The sequence below is a fragment of the Tamandua tetradactyla genome, chromosome 22, assembly GCF_023851605.1.
Source record: "Tamandua tetradactyla isolate mTamTet1 chromosome 22, mTamTet1.pri, whole genome shotgun sequence".
In the NCBI taxonomy this organism is placed as follows: domain Eukaryota; kingdom Metazoa; phylum Chordata; class Mammalia; order Pilosa; family Myrmecophagidae; genus Tamandua; species Tamandua tetradactyla.
Genome location: NC_135348.1, coordinates 21591507 through 21618487, shown reverse-complemented (window position 1 = coordinate 21618487; position 26981 = coordinate 21591507). Strand labels below are relative to the sequence as shown.

The window sequence follows — 26981 nt, the reverse complement described above, 5'->3', positions numbered from 1 at the left end:
CTCATTTACCTACAGTCTTAGGATTCTTCCTTGCAGTGAGCTGCGGTAATCATTTGTGAGATCTTGAGTGCAAAAGAATCAAGCAACAGATTACTAAGCTAATGGATGGCTCAATTCTGCAGTTTCTGGATATGAGGCAATTAATGGATTCTGAGTTCCAAAGAGTAACAATGATTATTTGAGCAGTATTTAATCAATATATAAAAGACGAGCATGTCTTTTGACTTAAAGAGGAATTCCTAGTTCCTTAGCATGAGGTACAAAGCCATCCATGAACAGGTCTCTGTCCGTCTTCTTTCCCTGCCTCAAATTTTATATTCTTGCTAAACTAGTTTAGTTTGATTCCCCAAACCCATTATATTTGTTTCTTACCTCTTTTGTTCCCTTGCCTGGAGTGATAGTCTTCCCTTCCTCACTTAGACAACTCCTTAGCTCCCTGAATGCCTGAATCTTTAGTGCCTGAATGTAGTAGCACTGCCTTTCTAGAAAGTTTTCTGTCACATCCCCAATGTGCACACCTAGCCACACACACACGTACACTCACACAAGTGGATGGAGCACCATCACACTTGCTCCCAGATATCTCGGCTATGGCACTGTCACACTATATTGAAATTATCAATTTACATGCCTATCTACCCCTACTACATTCTAAACTTTTAAGGAGGGAATCTCGTGAACACCTACATGCTAAATGAATTGCTGAAATAAGTAAAATTACCGGGAAAACCCAAGGACTGGCAAACATGGAAGGCAGGAACTAGAGATTTAGACTTCATTAGTTCAATCTCTCATTATGACGATTTGAAAAGATTTATGCACCCTAGAAAAGCCATGCTTTAATCCTAATGCAATCTCATGGAAGCAACCATTTCTTTTAAACCCTGTTCAGTACTGTATGTTGGAAATTTGTTTAGATTATCTCCACAGAGAAGTGACTCACCCAATTGTGGGTATTGACCTTTCATGAGAGGGAGATGTGACACTACCCATTCCAGTAACTTGATTAGTTTACTGGAATCCTTTAAAAGGTAGAGTATTTTGAAGTGAGACACAGAGTCCACTAGCCAGCGACCTTTGGAGAAGAAGAAGGAGGAGAACACCCTCAGGGGAGCTGCATGAAGCAAGAGGGCTGGAGAGGAAGCTAGCAGACATTGCCACGTTCGCCATGTGCTTTTCCAGTTGAGAGAGAAACCCTGAACTTCATTAGCCTTTTATGAGTGAAGGTAACCTCTTGCTGGTGCCTTAATTTGGACATTTTTATAGACTTGCTTTTCATGGTCTTAGAACTGTAAACTTGCAACTTAATAAAGTCTCCCTTTTAAAAGCCATTCTGTTTCTGGTATATTGCATTCCAGCAGCTAACAAACTAGAATATCAACCTAATGTAGGAATCTTTTTCACAACATTTTGTTTTACTTCCCTCAAAATGCCTGACCCTTTCAATTATAATGCAGCTACATAAACATATTTAACATAAATAATGTTTTAAAATTTACCACTGCTATCCGGCCATAGAGCTAGTTAAGCAAAACCTATAATTAGCAAGGAATACTCTTTAGCCATCAAAAAGAGGATGATCTGCATAAACTGCTATGAAAGCATCCCAAGATATTTTAAGTGAAAAAGCAATTTTCAAGAGTGTATATGTTCCCTATCATATAAATAATAAATACATATACACATATATAAGTATGCCCTTCCAGGGCAAAGAGTCTCCAGCAATAAGAGGCTAAAGTGATATGATTAGGGACAGGGGCTGGAGGAACATTTTGAAGAACCCCTGCCCCCAAGCCATCCTGCAAAAAGAAGCAGCATGTGGATGCCTGCTGTGACAGAGGACACTGGCCAGATTCATCCTCCCTGCACCCTACCCTGAAGAGGCCAAAAGCAGAAGGGTGAGAAGCTTTAAAAAAGTAAAATAATAATAATAATAATGAAACAGGCCATGTCCCCTTTCCCAATGATCTTGCCCATCCATATTTTCATACTCATATCATAATTGTATATTTTTACTATAGAACAAAGTATAATTTTCTATGTTTTAAAAATACAGGTGAGATCGAGGTTAGAAAAGAAGAGAATCTGAAGACACAAGCTAGATTGGCTTGGGTTTTTTAATATATAAAAGTTAATCCTAATTGCTAAAATGTGAGACTATTCTTATAACCAAAAGTGACAAGAAAGCCTTGAGAACTGCAAGAGATGCTATCACCGCACTGTATTTGGGGAAATACAAATATCTGTAAGACATTATACGTATATGTGAAGTTATTAAAGATATTTTTAAAACTATAATGAAAAACAATGGCCCCATGCAGGGAAGCAGTTTTTTTTTAAAGAATGAAGTTGAATTTCAAAAACTAAAACTCAGATGTAAGTAGACAGGGTACGTCAGCACTCTGAGAAGAGTGCTATTACAAATCAGGGAGGGATGGAGGAACAATTTACTTTTTCACAGTATACTAAGGGAGACAATACCAGATAGATTAAAGACTTAAATGTAAAAGCAAAACTTTCAGAAGAAAACATAAGATACTATCTTTATGCCTTTGGAAAAGGAAACAACAATCATTTGAACAAGACAGAAAAAGTACAAATAAAAAAGAAAAAGCTAGTGATGGCCAGGCAAGAAAATTCTGGCCAACGAATTATAAACTGATATACGCTTGGCATACGATAGGGGGCCAGAGGAGCTAGTTTCCGGCACTGCCCCTTCCCCCTTCTTCCTGCCTAGGGCAGTCAAAGCTATTTTGCATCCATAAGAGGAAATCCAATAGAATTGCCGAGACAGCTGCTCTAATATTATTGAGCCATGAACAAATGCCTGCAGCCCTCACCTCCAGGCATCTTGGCCTATGAGAAAAACAAGTTCCTGCTTTGTTTAAGCTATTTTTAGTTCAATTTTCGATTACTTGAAGCCTAACTGATACAATCCTATTACTAAACAAGGCAGAAAATAATAAAGGAGTGATCAGACAGGTTGGATAAACAAAACGTGCTTTTTTCTAAGATATAAATTTGAGCAAGAGTATAAGTTTTATTTAGCACAACTGCTTTTTCCCATTGCATCTGATATAACACATTGACATATAAGGAAAAGAAATTTGACCACAATTGTTGGGGATCAAAGCTGAATTGCTTTAGTTTGGAAAAGTTTCTCAACTATGTGAACTGATATCAGTACAGCCTCCATTTTAAGCGCAGGTTCAGTTTGAAAAAACTTAAAGACAAAAACATCAAAAGTTAAATTCCAATTCTTGTTTTTCAATTAAATATAGCAACCCAAAGTATTTTCTTTTTGTTTGTAAGGTTTTTTGCAAAGTGCTATAAAAAAGGTAATTTAAAAAGGAATTAAGAAAAGTTTATTCTTAAATTTTTAAACTTCAATTGGCTCCATTAGCCAGTTACAATCAGCTTCTCAATAAGCCTCTCAGTTGTTGGGACATTTTAATATTGATACTTAATTACTACTATTTTCACTATATAGAACCCATAACAGCTACAATTTGAGTTATACATTTCTATATTGTACTTAAGAATTGAGCCAGACTACAGAAAATTAAATATAGGTCATACAGGACATCAGTTAAAATGCAAATTATTATGCCATTCACAGCATTAAAGGGGTACTTTTCATTTGATTCCATTATTTGCATCACTGCTTTTAAAAAAATAGCAATGGCTAAAAACAAGAATATTGTTTTAAAACCATTAAGAATACTTCTCAAATAAAGACAAATAAGTTTACATAAAGACTAAATTACCACTAGGAGGCATTCACCAATTTAAAGAGAATAATTTTACAACATACAGCATTAAAACTCACCTTCTTAATAGTCCCTTTAATTCTTTGTTTTAAAAACATTACAGGGCTGATCAGAAGTTTAAATACATTAGCACATTTGCAATTTAAGAGTTTTTGACATCCCACTGCTCTTCCAAGAGTAAGCTACACTTCTTGCCTATTTCTCCAAATCCACTTCTTGATACCAGGAGAAAAACTATATAATAGCCTTAATCTTCAGGTGAATGGGGTAGGGGGTGATATTCTTGTTTGTAACTATTCATCTCAATTCCGGCAAGAAAAAAATAAATTCAAGTTATTTTTGTAATAACCCAGTTGTTTCTGGGTGCTAAATTGAATCAGGTGTCCTCTCCTCTTAAGAAAATTAAGTTGCTTTTGTGCAAGAGTGTTTTAATGAGCGCAGAGCCCGCCGACAGTGATAAACGGGAATGACACCAGTGAGAGCATGTAAACAGGACAATATGTGCATGTTACAGTCTTACAGCCTATTTTTCACTGACTATTCTGAATGACTTAGCTGTTTCTTAAGGGGCCTATTAATCTCAAATTTAGTTATTACACAACGTTTATTTGAACATATATTCTGTGGATGATGACAGTTAATAAAGGAAATCTTTCACAAGCTGTATTTTTACATATTGCTCGAACTACAGCTCCCAGTCATTTGATCGTATTGATGGAATAACTTACATTGTGCTGAGGCTTTAAAAAAAAAAAGGCACATATATTCAGATTCCTTTCTAAGCACATGGGGACTCTTAAATAACCGTTAAAATGCATACCAAAAAATCCTAGTATGAAGTGGTAAAAGGACATCTTAACTGTTCACCAAAAATCGTTTAATGTGCACAGTGACCCTTCTAAGACAAACCAGATACCTTTTAACACTTTTAAACCCTTGATGCATGATATGCAATAGCTCTTGCATAACAATCTACATTTTCACAATATGGAGAGGAGAGCAAAATCAATTTTCTTGAGGTGCAAAAAGAATGAAGTAAAAAAGCTATTTTGATTTTTTCCTTGGTAAACTTTTTTATACAACATCATGTACCTAAAATAGTGGTGATTCTGTACTTATTTCTGGTAGTACATTTAAAAGCTTACAAGCATTAACATTTTCCTAAAAACATACTTCTCAGCTGAAATAACTTCGGCTATTCAGATTGTGGTTCTGATTCCAGGAAACATCTAAGTGTTACTAGTTCATTATTAGCAGGAAACATTTACAATAGTTCAAGATTTTAAAATCCGCTTTATAATTGAGATAATAGATTTAATCAAACACTTTTGATTTCATCCTCCTAAATCTTAGCCTTCCTCAAGTGTTCACTTTTAATGTAGAATTTATGTAAGGTCTAAGGGACCTTAGATACAGAACTCCAAAGAGGCAAAGGATCTTTCCCAAGGTTATATTAGTTAGAAAAGAACTCATCTCCAGACGTTCCCCATACCCTCTCTATTACATCCACACTCCTATCTCATATATTATTTTCAATGTACAGTTTGGCATTTGCCAAAACACTAACAGTGGTCATTGTTGGGAATGCTGGAGATTTTTCATTGTGCTTTTTCTTAATTTTCCAAGTTTTTGTACCGACTTTGCATTTATTAGAAAATAACCATGTCATAAATGTTCTACATTATATACAACTAGAAAATATTAGTTTCTCTCTAATATTTAGGCAAAACTGGAACAATGCTGTGCATGTATTAGGTACTCAATAAACATCTAACTAAAACGTGAGTGGAATTACAACAAAGAAGTTAAGATTTAAGGGATGTTTATGATTGCTGAATCATTATACAGATTTTCCTTTTTTACTTTCTGGTATATTAGAGTAGACAGAGGGAAATACCCGAAATCTCTGAACTGTAATCCAGCTGCCTTGTTGTCTGATACTGATCATATAGGCTTTATCTTGTGCCCTTGTGATTGTAAAAATCTTGTGATTGACCTTCAGTGGCCCCCATTTTATCTGGTTTTTTGACTTTAGAGTCATATGGTCACTTAAGACCCTAATGTTTATTAATGAAGGGCCTCGGCTCAGCCCAGAACAAACCCACCCCAATTCCAAAGTTATCTTGATAACCGAAGCTGGAGCTAACCAAACTGGGTCCATCTGACATGCACAATAGTCTAGACTTTAACTTATAAGTGACCTGCACCTCATTATAATAAATATATAAAATATATAAAAATCACACCCATCATAATATTAAGGCAATCGTTTTCTTACAGACATTCTGTAACTAAGCAGGTAATCAATCTGTGCATGCTCAATAATTAGATCACCTCTAAATACATCATCTAGGGCCTTAGTGTTCATAATCCTAAAACCTGCCTATCTTTTGAAAATAAAAAACTATCAGAATTACTGCAGTTCAAGGAGACAGATGTTTAGGCCAGTAAGCCATCAGATCTCCTGCTTCGCACCTAATAATAAACTCTTTATCTCTTTGAAACCCCAGTGTGTCTCAGGAATTGGTCATTTGAGTGCATTTGGCAGAGAACTCACCACCTTTGTCTTGTATCAGAATTATGATTAATATAAAAAAGTACCACCTAAACAGTATTCCTTGTTATACTATGACTCTGATTGAAGACTCAAAAGAAAAAACTGTGGGTGTAACCCAGAATAGCAACTTTCAAATTGAAAATACATACTACATATTTCTTAACAGTTTATCAAACACTTGTAAAAACCCAAATGAAGCTGAGCAAATCTACTTACAATTTAAATTAAAACTTACTTAAAATAAAAATTACATACTATTTGACATTATATCTCTTTAAAATGCCAATTTCTCATTAATCCTGAAGTTTAATTGGTCTTAATATTTTGGGTTTCCTATGTCCTGCCAAAATGGAGTAAAACAAATGCTCCTTTAATTATTCATTCATTCAAAAAAAATTCATTCAGCAATTTATTAAAGCTAGGCACAGAGTATACAAAAGTAAATCCCACAGAGCACCTGCCCACAGTCTGGGGCTAGAAGACAGACATAATAATAGATGCAATACAAGTTCAGTGGTATCAAAGAACTTCAGCAGCATAGAAATTAACTACTAAAAGTTCCTTTAAAGTGTTTTTTTTTCAGTAACTCCTAGTGATATGTAACAAGCATTTCTCGGGTCAATTAATGAAAGCTCTATTTAATGCTCTCAGCATACCAACAGAGAAATTGATCAAGAATTCCCCTCTTTGTTTAGAAGGGCATCCACAAATCATAAGTGACAATGTATGTCAAAGCATCTAACATTTCTTACGAATTTTAGACACTAGTTACCTTACTCTGTTATTTCTGCTCTTTTTCCATCCATTAGGTCTGGAAATCTCAGAGCTTCTTAAGAGGGCAATGGATCAATCCCTCACAGCAATAACTCTCTCACCAGCTTTTCATTAGCAGTAAAATAGCTTTCCTGACATCTTTTGGGGAAATAACTTACCATAGATTCACAGGACTGCATGGACTTCTGCAGATCATCTAATTAAGGCACTTTTCCCAAATAGGAAGAAACTGAAATCACTACCAAATGGTGCCTACCTATGCTAGTCTTCATATCTTCAGGATGAGAGACTGCATGATATTTTTCAGAGTTCTGAATTTTAAATCACATTTTATTTGAGACCACTTTTTCATGTCAGATCCATGAGAAGATTAAAAGAGCTGGAATCACTGCCATTATCAATAGTGTGTTGGTAAATGTTTAACAGCTGGCTCTTGAGCTTAAGGAAGAAACTCCAGTTTGTAAGATTTGCTGATTTTCATGGTGTATATAATCTCACCATGGATATTTTCAAGCTGTAAACATGATAGCACTGGACACCACGATGGGAAAAGATGGTAAAATTCCACAAGTGTAGGAAATTAGAAAAATATCAAATTAAAGATAAGGTAAATACAGTAAGGAAGAAAAAATTAATTCATTGCTGTTCCATCAATGTGACTTTCTGTTTAAACTGTTACACCCTGTTGAACCCTGGCATGTTCCTGCCCTGGGCCCCGCTGGGGTCATCATGCTCCCTTATCTTTTCATGATTAAGGATTCTCAGGAAGCAGCAAGGCAACTGATGATGTGCATATTTCTTAACTTATCTATTGGAAATGAATCTAAGTTTTACCACCATCCAAGACAGCACAGAACCCCAAGAAAAACACATGAACTCAGATTTGGGTTCATAATTCAGACTTCGGTTCTAGGGATGCTACAAGAAGTGCTATTTTCCTTTTGGGTAATATTGTTTTTTTAACCCATCTTCTCTAAGATAATTGTCAAGGAAGAAAGTCTACTAGATTATATGTAATTTTTTCTCACATAAAAATAGATTTGTCTAGAGACTAGGCATTAGAAGCAATGACAGTGTTCTAAAAATTTTATTTTATCTGCTTGTGATTGTGTTTGAGGCATCTTCAATAAATAGGCTGATATTATCTTTGTCTATCAAAGAAAAAAAAAGATATAAGCAGAAATTGATGAAATTTAAAACTGAAAAACCATGGAGAAGATCAATGAAATAGAAAGATGGTACTTTGAAAAAAATAAACTAATAAACTTCTAAAATAGGAATTGGCAAACTTTTTCTGTAAAGGACTATTTTAACATTTGTGGTTGATATATGGTCACAAATTATCAACTCTGCTATTGTAGTGCAAAAGCAGCCATAGAAAATATGTAAACAAACTAGCATGGCTGTGTTTCAATAACACATTATCAATGGAAATTAAAATCTGAGTTTCATTTCATTTTCACTGACATGAAATTTTATTCATCTTTTGATTTTTTTCCAACCATTACAAAATATACAAACTATTCTTAGCTCACAGATCATCCAAAAATATGTGGCAGGCCTGATTTGGCCTGCACTCAAATGTTCACAGCAGCTTTATTTGTAACAGCTCCAAACTGGAAACTACTCACATGTCCACCAGCTGCTGCTGAATGGATTAACAAATTATGATATATCCATACACTGGAATACTACTCAGCAATAAAAAAGGAACTACTGATACATGAAATAATATTGACCAATCTCAAAAGCACCGTGCTAAGTAAAAGCATTCAGATACAAAAGGTCATGCACTGTACGGTTCTATTGATTTAAGAGTCTGGAAAAGGTAAAACTATACAGGCAGAAATCAGATCATGGTTGTCAGAGGTTGAAAGAAGGGGGAGGGGAAAGGATCATGGAAGAATTTTGGGGGATTATAGCAATGTTCTATATAGAGTTTATTCAAATTTACATTTTTTCAAAACTAATCATATTATATACTTAAAAGGTGCTTTTATTGTCTCTAAATTACATGTAAATAAACCTGACTTTTAAAATCCATAAATTTTTTAAACCAACAAAAATAGAAAAATATAACAACAAATGGTATTTCAGATTTAGCTTTTCCATATTTACTTATTTTTTAGGTATACTCAGAAATTTTCAATAAATAAACATCAAGAAGATTTTACTTAATTAAAATTAGAAATACATTAGAAATGCATCAAAACTACAAAATTACCACCGCTACTTATTACCTAAGTAGGTTTCAGGTTCAGAGTTCTGCTTGTAATTTGTAAAAATGTTTTTTTCAAGCCAGTTATTATTTTCAACAGTAACATAATATGATATTCAGAAAAGATTTCCCATTATTTTTTCACTTATTTAAATAAAATAAGGATTTCATGTTAAAATATTTTAATTTAAAATAATCACAGAGGCATCTGTACAATAATAGAAACAGAACTGATAATGAAAATCAGAAGATTTGGTTTCAAAACAACTTGGTCACATAGTCAGCTATGAACCCTTTAAATCTCAGTTTCCACATTTATTAAATGAGAATAACACTACCAACTTCATAAAGTCTTTGCGAGGATGAAATGAGATGGCAAATAGGAAACCACTGGGTATTCTACAAGTACCATATAAAGTAATGCCCAGAAAGCCTTCATTATACCAGTATTCATTCTGTAAGTTCCTAAAGAACTTAGATTGAACAGGGAAGCAAAAGACATCATAGTAGGAAAAAATCTGCTAATGAATTGACCATTTATTAAATGATCTCAAGAAAATATTTTCCATACTTGAACCCACACCTCAACTATTTCACAATAAATAATCTCTGCATTTCAATTTTAGTTGGTTATTCTCCCACTGGTTTTAGAGTATTTTAAATATCTGATCATAAAACACAAACAAAACACAAATAGATTACACCTCCCACCCTCCCCAAAACAATTGATTCTGTCTTTGTTCATGCCCCAAATTCTTCAAGTTATGATATAACCTGTTTTTGTTAAATGAATGATAAAATAGTCTTACATTCATAATTTACAATTTCATTTATTTATAATAAAGACCACTAGTTCATATAAAGTTCACTAATAACTATAAAATGTTAATTCTTTTTGAAATTCACTTTAAATGGACTTTTCTCTGTATCATTTACCATTGACTGTGTTTTTTTTCTAGTAACTAAAATTTAAAAATTTTTATAGGCAGCAGAATATCTCAATTTCCTTTTATTTCCTATAATAGCTGAGGTAAAAAAGAAAAGTCTCAATTTGTTACATTCAACAGAATGTAATTTAAATTTTCTATAAATAATAATGAAACACGGGAAGAAATATTAGACAACATCTTCCCAATTTCCTAATTTCACATATAAAGATTGGAAAGAAACCCAGCATGGGAAGTGACTTGCTCAAGATAACAGCAGCAGAGTCAGGATTACAAGAAAGATCTTGCAAACATACTTCCTTCTCTAGGTCATTAATCTTTATTTGATTCTAATATACTATGTAGATAAGATATAGATGAATATCAAAATTGGATGGAATGGAAAGTGTATAGATGCACTAAAATAAAAACTAGTCAGCAAGCAGTGAGGCACTAAATCGACTTTTTTCAAGGTTTTATTACAGTTATCCTTCTGTTAGTGATTGAAGGTATATTAGCTTAGTGGGCCATGCAATAGCTGTAACACTACAACTAATGGACTGCCAAGAGATGATTTAATAAAGAGGCCCAGCTGAACAATGGTGTATAAGTAACTCTGACAACCTGAGGCTTTCTTCTGGTCAAACACTTTATTTCTGTAAGTGACTTTCTCTAAAAAAATAAAAAAATTACCTGAGAAGATAGTCTCAGAATATTTCTCTGTAATAACAGCAGCCCAAACATTCTTGTATAAGTTCAGATTCTCCAAGATCTTAGGACGTGATTTAAAAAAAGAACAAACTTAAAGATCTCATCCCTAGATCCTTCTCCAGACATCACTTATAACATTGTTAGAGTAATACAATGCATTCAGCAATGACAATGCATATTTCTTCTGATTTAAGTAAAATAAAGAAAGAGAGCAATTTATAAATGTTGTCCCCTAGATTTTACATGAAAGTATGAGCACTAGAAATGGAGGGGAGGGGTGGGCAAAATAAAAATATCTATCAAATACAGTTCCATAAAATAAGATATAGACTCCTCATCTTTATTACATGACAACATGAACCAACTTATGCTGAGAGAAGAAAATGAAGATAGTGTAGGGAGAAAACTAGCAAATAAAGAGTTTTACAAATAATAATAATGCTCACAATTAATGAGAATTTAGGGAAAAGGTACCTTCATACACTTTATAATGTTCCTGCTAAAATGAGTTAAGCATTAAATTTTTAAGTATGTTCATACATCCCTCTTGATCCAGCAATTCCACTTCTAAAACTTTTGTCTAAAAAATAATACGGATCTGAGAGAATAAAAAAAACTAAAAAGATCTTCATTACATATTCTTTTTTATAGGAAAAAATGTGGAAATATCTTGAGCTTAAGTATGTCATTGCATCCATCCATGAGAATAACAGTAAGCAGAATTTAAAAGAATGCTGTAGAACATTATGGCAAGATAGTCACAATATATTTTAAGTGGGGAAATAGGATTACAAAACAATATGTATTATATCGTTTTATATCATTTTATTAAACATATGCAGAAAAAAGGTCCTAGAATTATACAACTAAAAAATTTTATTAATATAGTGTGCTGGTTTGAAAGGATGTATGTCCCCTAGAAAAGCCATGTTTTAATCTAAATTTCATTTCATAATGGCAGAATGATCCCATTCAATACTGTATGTTTGAATCTGTAATTAAATCATCTCCCTGGAGATGTGATTTAATCAAGAGTGGTTGTTAAACTGAATTAGGTGACGACATGTCTCCACCCATCTGGGTGGGTCTTTGTATGTTTCTGGAGTCCTATAAAAGAGGAAACATTTTGGAGAATAAATGAGATTCAGAGAGAGCAGAGCAGAACAACATAGCCAGGAGAAGCCGAGTCCACCAGCCAGCGACCTTTGGAGATGAAGAAGGAAAATGCCTCCCGGAGAGTTTCATGAAATAGGAAGCCAGGAGAAGAAGCTAGCAAATGAAGAAGCTAGCAGATGACACCATGTTCACCATGTGCCTTTCCAGATGAGAGAGAAACTCTGACTGTGTTTGCCATGTGCCCTTCTCACATGATAGAGAAACCCTGAACTTCATCAGCCTTCCTGAACCAAGGTATCTTTCCCTGGATGCCTTTGATTGGACATTTCTATAGACTTCTTTTAATTGGGATATTTTCTCAGCCTTAGAACTGTAAACTAGCAACTTATTAAATTCCCCATTTTAAAAGCCGTTCTGTTTCTGGTATATTGCATTTAGGCAGCTAGCAAACTAGAACATATAGTTATCTCACAAGTGGGTTTATGGAATTTTTGTTGATTTGTTTTCTCATTGATATTGTCAGATTACCCACTATGCATACATACTGCTTTTGTAGTAAAGGAAAGAAGTCATTAACATTTTTTAAACAGTATAAGAACATAAAATTTTATTATACTGCCATTCTGGAATATTGTATATGATTAGGAGCTATCACAATGCTATGTGCTTTAGGACAGTGAATGAAGTAAGCTTTTCTTGTGAGTTGTGATTGGTCAAAAATTATATTTATGTGATATTGTGAATCTAATCCAAAAGAAAAAAAAATACTTCCAGTGGGAATAACAGTAATTTACGTTACCAGAAAAACAAAATAAAAAACATGACGGTCATTATCAAAGTACCCATTTCTGGGGGGAAAAAATTGCAGGTAACTGAAGAAATTTATGCGGGATGATTTAAGGTCACAGACAATTTGAATACTTAAAGCAACAGACAGTTTCTTAGGTAAAAGCTGATATGTAGGAATATGATAACATAAATATAGACAAAGAACTGCTTCAGATGCAAAGCTCAGCTCAGGTCTGTGATTTTTTTAGGGATTTGCAATTTCTTAGAAAACAAAAATAGAGCCTCCCACATGAAGTATTTCCACTAGAAACAACATTATAAAATACTTCAAAATTTGTTTAAATATATATATATATATATCCTTATAGAGTCAATAAAGTATTAGGCAATCAGAATAACATATACATATACACTCTTCAGAAACGGTTTTGTGCATCACATTCATGGTATGACTCATTCAAAACAGGTTAATAACTTTAATAGTTTCCTCTTTTAGATATACGTGAAAATAAAGAAATTACCTAAAAATAAGAATAATATTTTTACATATGAAAATTGTGTTTAGACCATCTTAAAACTGAGTCCTGATTTGAAACTTATGAATTTCAAATTCATAAATTTATGACTAAATTATGGCTTACAGGAACAAGATCATTCAAATAGCCTTTTGAAAAATTCTTTTCAGGCTCAACATCAAATAATTAAACCCTTAAATCTTCCCAATCACTGAGAGACATGATCGCTCAACATTTTTTGAAACCTCAAGTCTCAAAACTTAGTAGGCTTTAACTAAGGCATCTGAGTTTCTTCCAAGGTTACTCGTTATTTCCATTAATAGAACAAAGCCTTCTATGAAAACTTTACTCATAGAAAGGTGCTGCTTTATTATGAACTGTCTATGCACAAAGTGCCTACTGCATCTAATTATTCATAAAACACTCTCTGGGCCAGGATATTGTAAGGAAGGTTGAAGCATCAAATAACATTTAGACTGAAAGACCTCTGCCACTCCCCACCCTACCAATCTTAAAGATCTTAGTTTAACTGAAGTCTTTATCAGGCCAAGTGAGTTAACATGCACTGAAAGGCACTTCAAGAATATAAATGAGCTTAGTTAAACCAGCCCTCCCACTTTAATGACATTTAGCTTAAATTCAAGATCCAGATTGTGAGTACAGTTCAAGAGTTTGCTAAGATGTTCTTTAACCTTCTTCCTCTTCTCTTTTGTGTTTTCTTCATTTTTCTAATCTAAAAATGTTGAAAGAATTTTACATTTCTTAGGAAAAAATATGGATGCTTTTTAAAAAATGTATTCCCTTAACTACTCCTTACATCTCCTTTCTAATCCCCACCTCACTTAATTAAATTCAGTGTGAATTTAAATTGCAATTAACATCTTTTGAGGGATTACATGTTCTAATCACAATTATGCAGTGAATATTTGAAACACATACAATTTTGTTATAATATCTGAAATGCAAATTGGAGTCCAAAAAAGATGTTTAATAAAAATGTACAGTACTGAAGACTTTATTATGGAACCTAAGGGACTAGAATGAGATTAAAAGAGTAAAAGCACTGATAAAAGTACAAAAACAAATTGCTTCACCTCCAAAACTGGGAAAAAGTTCTGCTTGGCTCCCATTTAACCTAGCTTCAGCACAGTTTAAAAACTGCCTTTCAAGAGGTTTTATTAACCAAAGTGAACTTCATTTTTTCCTTAGACCAGTAGCTCAGAGTCTTAAATGAGAGATGATGCATAAAATTCTACAAAGGTAGGAGACAAAATCTGTTTTCCTGACCCAGGAATTTATAATGGAACAATTTAGTTTCCTTTATTTTTCCTTCAAAATAGCATTTCACAAGCAGAAGAAAAAAGCTGGCATTTAATGAGCACCTTCTAACATGTGAATGTGTGATAGATGCTTTAGATATTATTTCATTTAATCTTCAAAAAAAGAAAAAAACCCTGTGAGGTAAGTATTACTCCATTTTATAAATGTGAACACTAATGCTCAGAGAAGTTGAGTGACTGAGAAAATGAATCAGTATTGAAATCCATATTTGCCTCCTAAACCCATGCTCTTGTTAGGTCAAAGGTTATTATGACAAAGTACCTATTTTCAGTGATTCATATTCTCCACCTCTCAACCTCCCTTCCATAGCGCGCACGCGCGCACACACACACACACACACACAAGTTAAAACAGTCTCACAACATACCTTCATGTTGGTGGTAAATTTGGATAGAATGCTTCAAGAAATTTCATTCTTGAGGCACTCAGTGCTCTTTCCGCAAAGTTCAAGAAACCCAGGTTTAATTTACTGTCTTCTCAACGAGTGTCAAGTACATTTAGTACAAGTTTAACTATGAATTTAAATAAAATTTTATTAATTTATGCCCACTTTCCTTCTGGTAACATAAAGATCTCCTCTATCTCTAGGATCTGTTTCTGTACTTATTATATTGTTAGCCCCAAAGCTAGGTTTATCTTCAAGGAAACTGATGAAAATTCAAGTTCTGATTTTCATTCCCTTCAATCGGCAGTCGCCTGTTAACTAATGATTATTCACACACTTGCTGCAAAGCTTTACTAGTAGAATATGGAGTCCTTGCTCTTACTATTTCATTTGAGATCATCAACATGAGATTGTACCAAGTTATTAAGCAGCCTACCTACTCAATCCTGAAAAACAGGGTTATAAAAGAAAACTTCTGTGTCTTTTGGCATGGTTTTATTCTCATTTAATCCATTATCTAGCCTCCTTGCTCCATGAGCATGAATATCTCTAACGTGGCACAACACCCGAACAAGGATAGATATGGACACAATCCAAAGATTGGAGGGAGAGAGATGGGAAAAGAAGGATCTGTTTCAGTACATAGTCAACCACCTAAAACAGCCATTAGCTATGCAGGCTCCAAGGACTAAAGAGCACCAGATTTCCCTTACCTAGGTCTGAACGCAGCTCCATAGATAGAGGACCCCGAACAAGTTTAATTCAACCACTTCAAGTCTCTGTTTCCTCCTCTCAAAAATGGGTATGATAGTGGTATATATTTGTAAGGGTTTTAGGAGAATTAAATAAGACAATTCATGTAAAACATTAGCATAGTAAGTGCTCAATAAATAGCTGCTATTGTTAATTATATCATCATTAATACTATCATATTACTAAACAGTAAGAACTATAAATTAATGACTTGCCATACTAGGAACCCAGAAATAAAGATATATAATTTCCAGTAAAGTTGAAAACACAGAGACCTATTTTATTTAGAGATTTTTGAGGCCTAGAAAAATATTCAACAACATTTTTTTTTTTTTTTTACCATTTTTGAAGTAAGACATGAAAGAAATCTGCAGCGGGGATACAAACCTGTACAGAGGAGGGATCCTAACTATTCTAATTAGGATTGGGGTCCAGAATAAAAGAATCATTCAGTAATTCAGGATGGTCTTAAAGTTTCCTGAAAAGCAAAGGCTAAATGGGGAGCACAACCACCAGGACACATATTTATTGGAGAGGTTAATGCAGTCTAGGAGGGTAGAAACCAACACCTCTGACAAGATCTTTCCATCCTCCCCATAAAGCACATCTCCTAACCCAATCATCATTCCTTCAACTCTGGCCTTTCATGTGCCTCTGTTAAAATAAAAATATGAAGAATGTATAAAGAGGCACAAAGGTTGGTGTAGGCAGGAAGGTATCAAAAATAAGCAGAAGTATCATTGGTATCAAAAAGGTTGGAAATTTAACCCAGCAGTTTTACAAAGCTGGCAAACGGCTTTGGGGAACACTTCCTTAGGAGGAGTTTCAGGGCAAGGTAAGAAAAAACAGAAACACTGGTGTTTTGGTTTGCTAAAGCTGCTGGAATGCAATATACAAGAAATGGGTTGGCTTTTACAAAAAGGATTTATTAGATTACAAATTTATAGTTCTAAGGCACCCAGAGAAAGATATCTTGACTTTTGAAAATGTCCAAATTAAGGCATCCAGAGAAAGATACTTTGAAGAAAAGCCAACGCCATCTGGAATACCTCTGTTAGCTGGGAGGTACATGGCCTGTGTCTATTGGTCCTTGTTCCCAGTTTGCTGCTTTCAGCTTCTGATTCCAGTGGCTTTTTCTCTAAATGTCTGAGGTTCTCTCTCAGTTTTTCCGGGGCAAACTCTGGGTTTCACCTCATAGCTTAGCATCTCCAAACCTCTGTGTCTCTTGGTTTCATCTCTCTGCCCCTATGTTGGTTCTCCAAGCATATGCATCCTCTCTTAAATGTCCCTCTCTTAATGTATGTGGATTAAGACCTACCTTGACTTAAGTGGGTGTCACATCTCCATGGGAACAACCTAATCAGAAGGTCTAACCCAACAATAGTTCTACTCCCACAATACTGGATTAAAAGAACATGGCTTTGCTGGGTACATAACAGCTTCAAACCATACAAATGGGATCCACAGCCATGGAATCCCTCTACTTAAATCTGGGTATTATCAACAGAATCAAACAAATTATTTAATTGATAAGCATTAATGAATTTATACTGTATATAGGGGACTGAAAAATATTCTGTTGAAATGTAAGATGTGACATCCATCTTCAAGAACATTTTAACCTACAAGGGAGTACAGGATTTATCAAATCCAAAGCTACTTTAAAGAAAACCAAGCATTGGCCCATATTTTCAAACTTTAACCTCTGTGCGAGATCAAAGGAACAGAGGTTTATTTGGTGCAAAATTTATATTTTTGGTAGCACATTATCTAATTTAACTCAAATGGTTAGTTTACTTGAACACCATAATTATACAGAATCTTGAAAAGGGTGTGAGATCTTGTTGGTTTGTACAGGTTAGTGCGATTCCATGATATATCCCAGAGTAATATGGGCAGAAAATAAAAAAGTATTGGCAAAGACCCCTTGGGGAACTGGAGAGAAAGGAGGAAATATTCAACTTCTCCATTGGGGAATTCCTGATGTCCTCACAAGCAGTGGGGACAACCAATTCAATAGGCTGTGCCTTCAATCTTGGGGCTTGCCCCTTTTAAACTTATTCTTGCAAAGGAGAGGCTAAGCCTACTGATAATTATGCCAAAGAGTCACCCCCAGAGGACCTCTTTTGTTGCTCAGATGTGGCCTCTCTCTATATACCAACTTGACAGGTGAACTCACTGCCCTACCCTCTATGTGGGACATGACTCCCAGGGATATACATCTCCCTAGCAAAGTGGGGCCTGAATCTTGGGGATGAGCTGGGACCTGGCATCATCAGAATGAGAAAATCTTCTTGACCAAAAGGGGAAAGAGAAAATGAAACAAAATAAACTCTCAGTGGCTGAGAGATTTCAAACAGAGTTGGGGTGTCATCCACGAAGTTATTTATATGCATTATATAGATACCCCTTTTTAGTTTATGGTATACTGGAGTGGCTAGAAGGAAGTAGCTGAAACTGTTAAACTGTATTCCAGTAGCCGCGATTCTTGAAGATCACTGTCTATATAGCTTACAATGTGATTGTATGACTGTGAAAACTTTGTGTCTGATGTTCCTTTAATCCAGGGTATGGACAGATAAGTAAAAATAATAATAATAATAAGGATAAAAATAAATAAATAATTGAGGGAGATACAGGGTAAAAATTGGGTAGATTGAAATACCGTGGGTAAATGAGATGGAGGAGTAAGGGGTATAGGATGTATGAGTCCTTTTTTTTCTTTTTATTTCTTTTTCTGGAGTGATGAAATGTTCTAAAAATGATCACGGTGAAGAATACACAACTACGTGATGAAACATCACAACTCTGTGATAGGCTTCCTTCAATATGCAATGGCTGTGTTTGAGGCAGATGTATAACTAGGTTCTGACTACAGGCAGTTGGTTGGTGGGAGAACAAGCATGTAAAAAGGTGACATTCTTTGACTTTTTCTTACTATCTCATGGTACTGCTCCTTCTAATGCCTTTTCATCAAAGTCTTAACACAAACAATGCATTATTTAAAATGCCACTTTTAAAGACTGTGCTTGACTAGAACTCCTCTTGAAATACCCCTGGGCATACTTCTGATTCTGAGATAGAGATGTACACATTATTTATATGCATAGATATAAAAACACAGATATATACACATGTGTATTCATGTACTCACATATATATTCATACACAAATATGTCAATGTATACACACGCCACACACACACACCATACAATACACAGGGACATGATAAAAGGATCTTGTTATAACTAGAAGAAAGGATTGCTTAAGCAGAACTGGTTCCTTCTTCCCTTTATACTTAATATGTAAAGTAATATGGGCAATTACATTTTTAAAAAGGAGGTTCTTGTCTGAAATAACACAAATAATATAATTTATATAAAATAATTAAAAAAAACTCAAAAAGGGCCTGCTCAATAATAATTTCACCATAGTATTAAAATGTTTACCTATTCATGTTTTTAAAGAAAGCAGTCATGTGGATTCTTTTTCACCAGATACATGGTAACCATCCTACCAGCCTATGGAGCCTATACTAATTCCCAAACTTCTGCATTTGCAGACTGAAATTCTTCCTTTTAAATCTGTAAAGCATCACTAATTCAAGCTTGTGTGTTCGCTTGGGAAATGTACTGGCATTAATAATGATGACCATCGTTTCTCAATTCCTCAATGTGTGCCAGTTATTGTGTACCATCTTTACTGGTGTCATCTTTTCTTGTATCATCTCATGCAACAGGAACAGTGCTAGGTAAGTAAAAAATATAAGAGGTGTGTTTAAAATAGTTCCTAACCATATATTGCTATTTTAAGTCAGTTTAAGTAGACAAATATATTAGAAACCAGACATAGGGATATTTAGAGCTTTCCCAAAATCAGGCATACATTAAAAGTATCTCCAGAAGCTCTCTAGAACTATGGTCCAAGCAGATTTTCTTTTCCATTCAATTTTCTTTTAGCATTTGAAGTATGGCTTATTATAAAACTAATAGTTTAGGAACATATCTCAGCATTTTTTCTGAAGAACTTCAAGAAGTTCTTATAAATTAAATTATCTCTCTTAATACTCTTGCCTGAAATTCTGGTTGAGGTTAAAATAATTCCCATTTAGTACAGCTTGGTAATAAAAGGCAGATAACTAAGGGAAAAGGTAGAAAATATCTAATATACTGAAAGTATACAGCCTTACATATTAAAATAATCCCACAAACTGCAGATTATTATAAGAGAAATTAAGTATTATAATTATGGCAAGCATTTAATGAGTACTCACTCTATATCAGGCTAAGTGATTTATATTCATTATCCCACATAAAATTCATATATACCCACTCTACAGCTGAGGTAGTAAGGAGGTAAAGTAATTTATCTAAAATCAGACAGCTAGTAATTAATTAGTAGAGTTAGAATTTGACCCAGTCTATAGACTCCAAAGCCTACACTCTTTTCACTGTGTTATAGTATCAACATTTAAAATCTCAAATGAAAATAATATGGTACTGCAATTTGAACTACTACTCATACTAACCTTATAAACCCAAGAAAATATCCCTCAACTCCATCCAACTATTTCCTCACCGCCAACCCAACCAAGTCCCACAAGACAGGTTCATGCAATGTTCTGAACCTGTATCAAAAATAAAGGGAAGTAAAGGGTTCTCTTAACCCAAAATATCAATCCTTTAGCATCTTAAAAAAATAACTTTCATATAAAACAACAGAATAACTGAGGGACAAATATAAAAGAGTAAAATGAAGACGGTAAAAAAAAAGAAATACAGTGCTATCAGCACTATATCTGGGTACCAATGGGTTAAAGATCCTTAGTTTAAGACAAATCAACCTAAGTACCTGATTTGGGAAACACTTCCATACAGTGTATACACATACTAGGAAGGAAAGCAAGCCTAGAAATTAATTCAGAAAGAATGGTTTTGTAGAGCACCAGGAGAAGATTTATACCACAACTTTTCAATAAACTTTTTCTGTATATTTAAGAGTGAAATCTTCTTACAGATTTTCTTCTTTCATTTACATATCTATTCAGGCCTAGCCATTTTTTTTTTCTTCTCCCAAGCCCCTTTGCCCTTTCAATCATGAAGCATATTACTCCACTGTCAGCGCAAAGCAGTTCCTAACAACAGGGAACCCAGCTGGGATAGGAAGAGGGCAGCAGGCTCATGCATTAACATAATAATCCAACTGTGTTCCCATAGGCCCTTAGGGCAGACAGCATATTAGGTAGGCCTCCTGTGCAGACCCTGGTGGAAGCTGCCTTATCACCTGCCTATCAACCTGTGGCAGCTATAGCCAGCTCAATGGCACCAGCCCCTGCCAAGCAGTGGTGCCCAATTACCTAACTACAAAATGCAGAAATCCATTTTTCTATGCCCGTTTAATGTTCTCAATGCATTTTCTTATTTATGATTTGAATCTACGTTTCTGCATCATTTCCAGGAGATTGACTAATTGCCTTTTAACTTTTGAACGTCTACTTGTCTAAAGGCCATACCACTGCAATAGGCAAGAATGAGACTGAAAACCAGAATACAAAAGTCCAGCTTGGTAAGGCTAACCGGTCACCTCTGTCTAATGAGTCTTAAATAAAGAAGACTAGAGGTACCTGAATGGCAGACAGCCCCATTAACCTCAAGGAGAAAAAAATTCTACATAAGTGTCTTCTTTAAATGTATTCTAATGCAAGAATATTCTGTGGGGTGGTTCTCAGGTAGCATAAGCCTTTGTGCACACTAATGAGGAAATAGTATGGAGAACTAAGATTGGTTGAAGGAGTAGAGAAATACAAAAGAAATGACTGGGTTTTTTTTAACCTTTAAATTATTATCGAAGACTCTCTTTGAAAAAAAGGAAAAACAAAAAAACTTGCCCATCTGTCTGCTTTTTACTGTTCATATGTTTGGCATGCATGTCTTATTTTAATGCTGCTCAGTTCCTGGAATTTTTTGTTTACTCTATGTGTGATTTTCTTTTGAAGGCATAATACATATCAAGTAAGGAAAAGTCAAGGGATATAGTCCATTAAAAAGACAGCATTTACTCCATGTTACACAAGATCATCTCTAAAACATCATAAGAAATATTTATAATTATAATTCACGTCACTGGATTAAGCGTAGTAGTCTCATTCCTTGATAAGATTTCCCCTTTAAAAGGCTGCAATAAGATGCATAATTTGACATTAATTAAACGTGGAAAAAATGCTTTTAGAAGTATTCTAAATAAAGCTATTTAAAAGAGCACGAAGCTACCAATTTGGTGAAGTAAACATTTACACTGATCAAGTATTTCTAAAAAATAAAATGAGTTTCTAGAAATGCTGCTTTTTATTTTTGTGGGCATTTTAATAAAAAATGAATCCTCCAATCAAACAAAAATGTATTTATCTAATATTTCTATAAATTTTAAATGTTAGGGCACCAACACTACTGCTTAAAACAACTATCCTATTTTATATACCTTCTAATAACAAAGTAAACAACATAAATGGCTATAACTACAAATGGCACTAATGCTCACTCTTATAGTTACTGTTGTTACCTTAGCTTTAACAGTTTTTGCACTACATTATCAGGTGATGGTGACCATTCAGCAACTTGTCAGTTCTTTGGATTACTTCCACGCATACCAGGCAGGGTTTTACATAGGTAAATATGCTCATCATGAAGACATTAGTCTGTTCTTTAGCAAACAACTTGAGGAAAATTCAAATAAAGAAAAAAACCAGAAAGAATTTCTCTACTTCTGTGAGTTAATTCTGAGCTATTCAATAGTTTCTAAACAAACACTACAGTAAATGTTGATAGAAGTATAAATACAAAATACTAAACCCAATTAATGCTTATATACGTGTTAAAAATTACACACATCACCTTCTTGAACTTTTGGGGATCACAGAGGCTCTTTAGTCTTCAAATACTCTTACATTTTGAGAAAATACAATGTGCATTCCTAGTCTTAAATATAGAAATTCGATTTTTAATTTAAAAAACAATAAATATGAGCTATGTGGTGACAAGATAAATAGTTACCTAGATTTTTATCACTTTAATTTCTTAAATGGGTATGCTTCCACTCCACAGGGTAAACAAAAGAAAAGCTCTAAAGAAAACAGAAATCTAACAATTCCACTTGGAAGGACTTTATTTTAATTTAAAGAATATCTGGTCCCTAAAGAATGGTAATGAAGGTAATAAGGGACATAATTGTAGTTTCACTTCTAATATTAACAATTTAACTTTGGATGAGTTGAAACTTTAACATACATGAAGGAAAGTCATTTAAAAATTTAAGTGGCAGTGACTAAAACTTAAAAATCATGCAAAAGAAACTACTTTGTTGAAGTATAATACAGCAATTTAAAAATCTGCTTCTCTTCCCCCAGCAGTTTCTTTAGGGTATACATTCCTACATTTGAAATAATCACATCTTCATTTTGATACCACCGCAGCCTTCATTCCCTTTTCCTCCAGAGAATTACCTGGAAAGGACCCTCCTCTCCCCATGGAAAACCTGTTTTATTCTTAAGGGCTTTTCTGCCCAGTTCAATTCGGCAGTGTAGGTATGGTTTCAGAGATGGTGTTCCGCCAGTATGTTTTGACATTTCTGCCAAGGATAAGATTAAGATGAAATTTCAAAATTACACGTTAAAATAAATGCCATTTTACTTTGTTTCTTTCTGAATAGCCCTTCAGCTGTTGAGGCACATACATTTTTCCCCAGGCAAAATCCCCAGGCTAAAATAACTGAGTCTCATATCTTCAGGAAACTCAGCTTCCCAAACATTATTCTTGGGTATCTAATTATCTATTGGTTCTTGTTCCATTTCATATTTAATCATGTGACTCTTCCTTGAAAAAGGAAAAAAGAATCCACTTAAAATTTTCTTTACTGTCAGATGCTCATATTGGATAAACTGGTGAGAATACTTAGTTTTCTATTACTTCCTTTTCAAATGTTGATCTTTATTTTGGCAACAGATGTAGAATTCACAAGGATTCAAGAACTGCTCATTTTTATACCCCAAACATAACTTTCCTTGCAGGACTGCACTCTCATACAGCAAACTACCCCACCTTTACCAAGGAAAAGGTCTCTTCCATCTGCCAAGATTTAATCCTATCATTTTGCACCTCAGTCTCTAGAGTAACTGAGAGTTAAAGACCACTATTCTAAACAGTAACAGATGTTCAAGGATTATTACTCCAATAATTGGAGATGAGGATAAATATAACTTAAAATTAAAACTAGAGAAATTTAACAGACCAGCAAAAAATTGAATAAATAGCTCAGAAGATCTTTCAGATCATCATGGATGAAAAAGAAAAGATTTTATACTTATCCTCGAATCTTTCAAAATTGAGAAATTAAAATGCATATTGAATCATCACATTCAGACAAAACTAACTTGGTTTATATTACAAGCATTTTTGTTTATTTTTTTTCATATTACAAGCATTTTTATTTAGCACATAACTCTATCACTAAAAGTTTATAGATTACTATTTCAACACCTATTCAAATACTAAATCATTAAACATTACATTATTCAAGGAGATATCAATTGTTTAAAACAGAGATCTTAATGACCTGCTCTTACAATTTAGCTCTTAAGAACTCTTCCTGAGAAGCTATAGATAGAATTCAGAGCCATAAGATAATCAAAAAAAAAAGGAATAAAGTAAGAGAGTAGAAGGGGAAGCAATGTGAAAAGAAATCTCACGAGGAAGGCAGAGGGAACAAATACAGTGCAAGAATTAGAAAAACAACATTCTCTACCTCCTCAAATTTGGAATTTTATCTGTCTGGTTTTTTTTAAAGTATAATTAAACACGTCTCTCTACCCAATGCTGTGGGATAGATACCACGAACGGTAATGGTCCATAAGGTAAAATACATGCATGCATGCCACTGAAGCAAGCCACTGAAGCAACCCAAGATAAATATACTAACAGGGAAGTGGCCAAAAATACTGGTAACTTTTAAAAGGTGAAAAACAGCGTTACCTATTGGTCTTCTCCTTAGCAAATTTCCATTTAAAGTGTGTGTGTGTGTGCGTGTGTGTGTGTGTGTGTAGTAAGCACACCCGTGTCTTGGGTGGAGGGAAGAGGAGAGGAGGCGCAGGTGGAAATCTCTGAAGGGGGAAAACAAGAACAGTTCCTGAACCGCAATAGAACAGAATGTTGCTTCTACTGTTGGCCCTTTCTAGAGCTATGATACTCATTTGATTATGTGATCTCAGATCAAATCTTGCTGTAACCAACTCCAAAAAATAGTGACAATAATATTTGGGAGATGGGAGTTACTCTGAAGACTATTAAAATAAACCATTAACTAAGAATTAGAAATATTTATGGTAGAGTGGCAATAACTGCCTCAACTTGCATTCAGAATAGGAAAACAGTTAATCAGATTGGTTTAGAGGTGACAAGTGGTAAATTGTTCACAACGGGGTAGTCAGGAACAGAAACACAGGTTAAAGAGTGAAAACCCAGCTCTCAGCCTTATCACAGAAGTAACAACTTCTGATCTGAAAAAGAAAATACAGTTGTTTCTCCAGGTCTTTGTGCAAGAAGACTATTTTATTCTTGCTTGAATGCTTAAGTCTAGAAACAGATAAATCAATTAATCCTTATAAAAACAAAAAACAAAAATGCTTCTAGAGATGTTTGACTCAAGGAGTTAAAAGAACCTTGACCACAAAAGATTATGGGATCTCTGCATTAACCTGCTAACAGAAATCTCCTATTAGAATTACAGACATTTTTACAGCTTTTATGCTGTTTATATTACTACATGTTAAAGAATGTGTTGTAGTACTAAAAAGTGCTAAAGCTTGTTAATTGTGATCTTGAAAACAATGGTTTATGATTATATTTCAAGGAAAGCAGGAACAGGGCTTTTATAGGATTTTGTTGATAAAGGACGAAGTTGAATAAAAACAAAAGCAAGTTAATAGGTCAATCAAAATCTTTTGTCATCTCTTTTGATGCTTTCATCAAGAGGCTAAGATAAAAAAAGTCATAATCAGATTTTTAAAAATCTCTTGGAATAAATTCAGCTAAAAGCTTTCAGAGTCTCCAGAATTAAGGGTAACCTAAAATACCAAACATATTCATATTTTCCAAATTTGTATACTTTTATGCTGTGTAAAATTATACCAATAAAGCAAACAGGTAAAAGATAAAGAGAAATTTTAATTAGCATTTCATTAGTAATACCAATGTGAAGAGAAAGAGGTCAACTATTAATAAGGTACAGATTTCTCACCCCTGGGATTTATTCTGAATTCATTTTAGAACCAGAAAACTGTGCTATAAAAATCTCTACTCTAAAACACTTAAAAGTTGAAATAATAGTCCTGAAAAAATAAGAACTAGGGATTTAAGAATAGCTCTTTGTCAAATAAACCATGTAGTTCCCAAAAATTAATGTATAATTTTAACTTAGAGCCATAATACCCACATTACTTCCTGAAAAACAATTACATGTGGAAAAGCATATCTATTTTGGATAGGAATAATATCTTAGAGAGCTCCTACTCCTTTCTCTTTTTTTAGTATGTACACTTCTCGAAACTACACAAAAGAAAACATATCAAAAAAGAAAAATACTCACTAAAATTTAAGATTGTTCCAACAAAAGGGTTAATTAGGGAAACAAATTTTCTCAGACTGTTAATAATGGGAATGACACATACTATGTGCCCATAAGTAATTCTCAGGTATCTTTGATCTTCAGCCCCACGCGATTTCTTTTGCCTACTCTAGCTTGGCCTCTGGGACTCTCTCCGAACCAGACATCTGGCTACTTTGTTGTTTTAGACTAATCTCTTCCCAGGAGAGCTCAAAAAATGACACCAGGCAAGGAGGGTCCTGGCAAGGGAAAAAACATTACAGTATTAGCAGATTTTTTTTTTTTTGAGTGGACAAGAGTATGAAAATCGTCTTCAAATTTCTATGGGGGCCTTATAGCTCTTCTAATCTTCAGTTTTGCAGTTTTGCTCCCATAATTTAAATAGAGTGTATATATTATATCTTTAAGACCCATCAATCATCTTTAAGAAGTCACTGAATGTTAATCATAGCATATTACAATGTGTAGGAGAA

The 26981-nt window shown here is 34.2% G+C and overlaps 1 protein-coding gene across 3 annotated transcripts in view; it reads right to left on the bottom strand.

The window, feature by feature from the left end:
* SLC10A7 (solute carrier family 10 member 7) overlaps positions 1-26981 on the bottom strand; it is a 273235-nt gene that overhangs the window by 188326 nt on the left and 57928 nt on the right. The window lies entirely within an intron of this gene.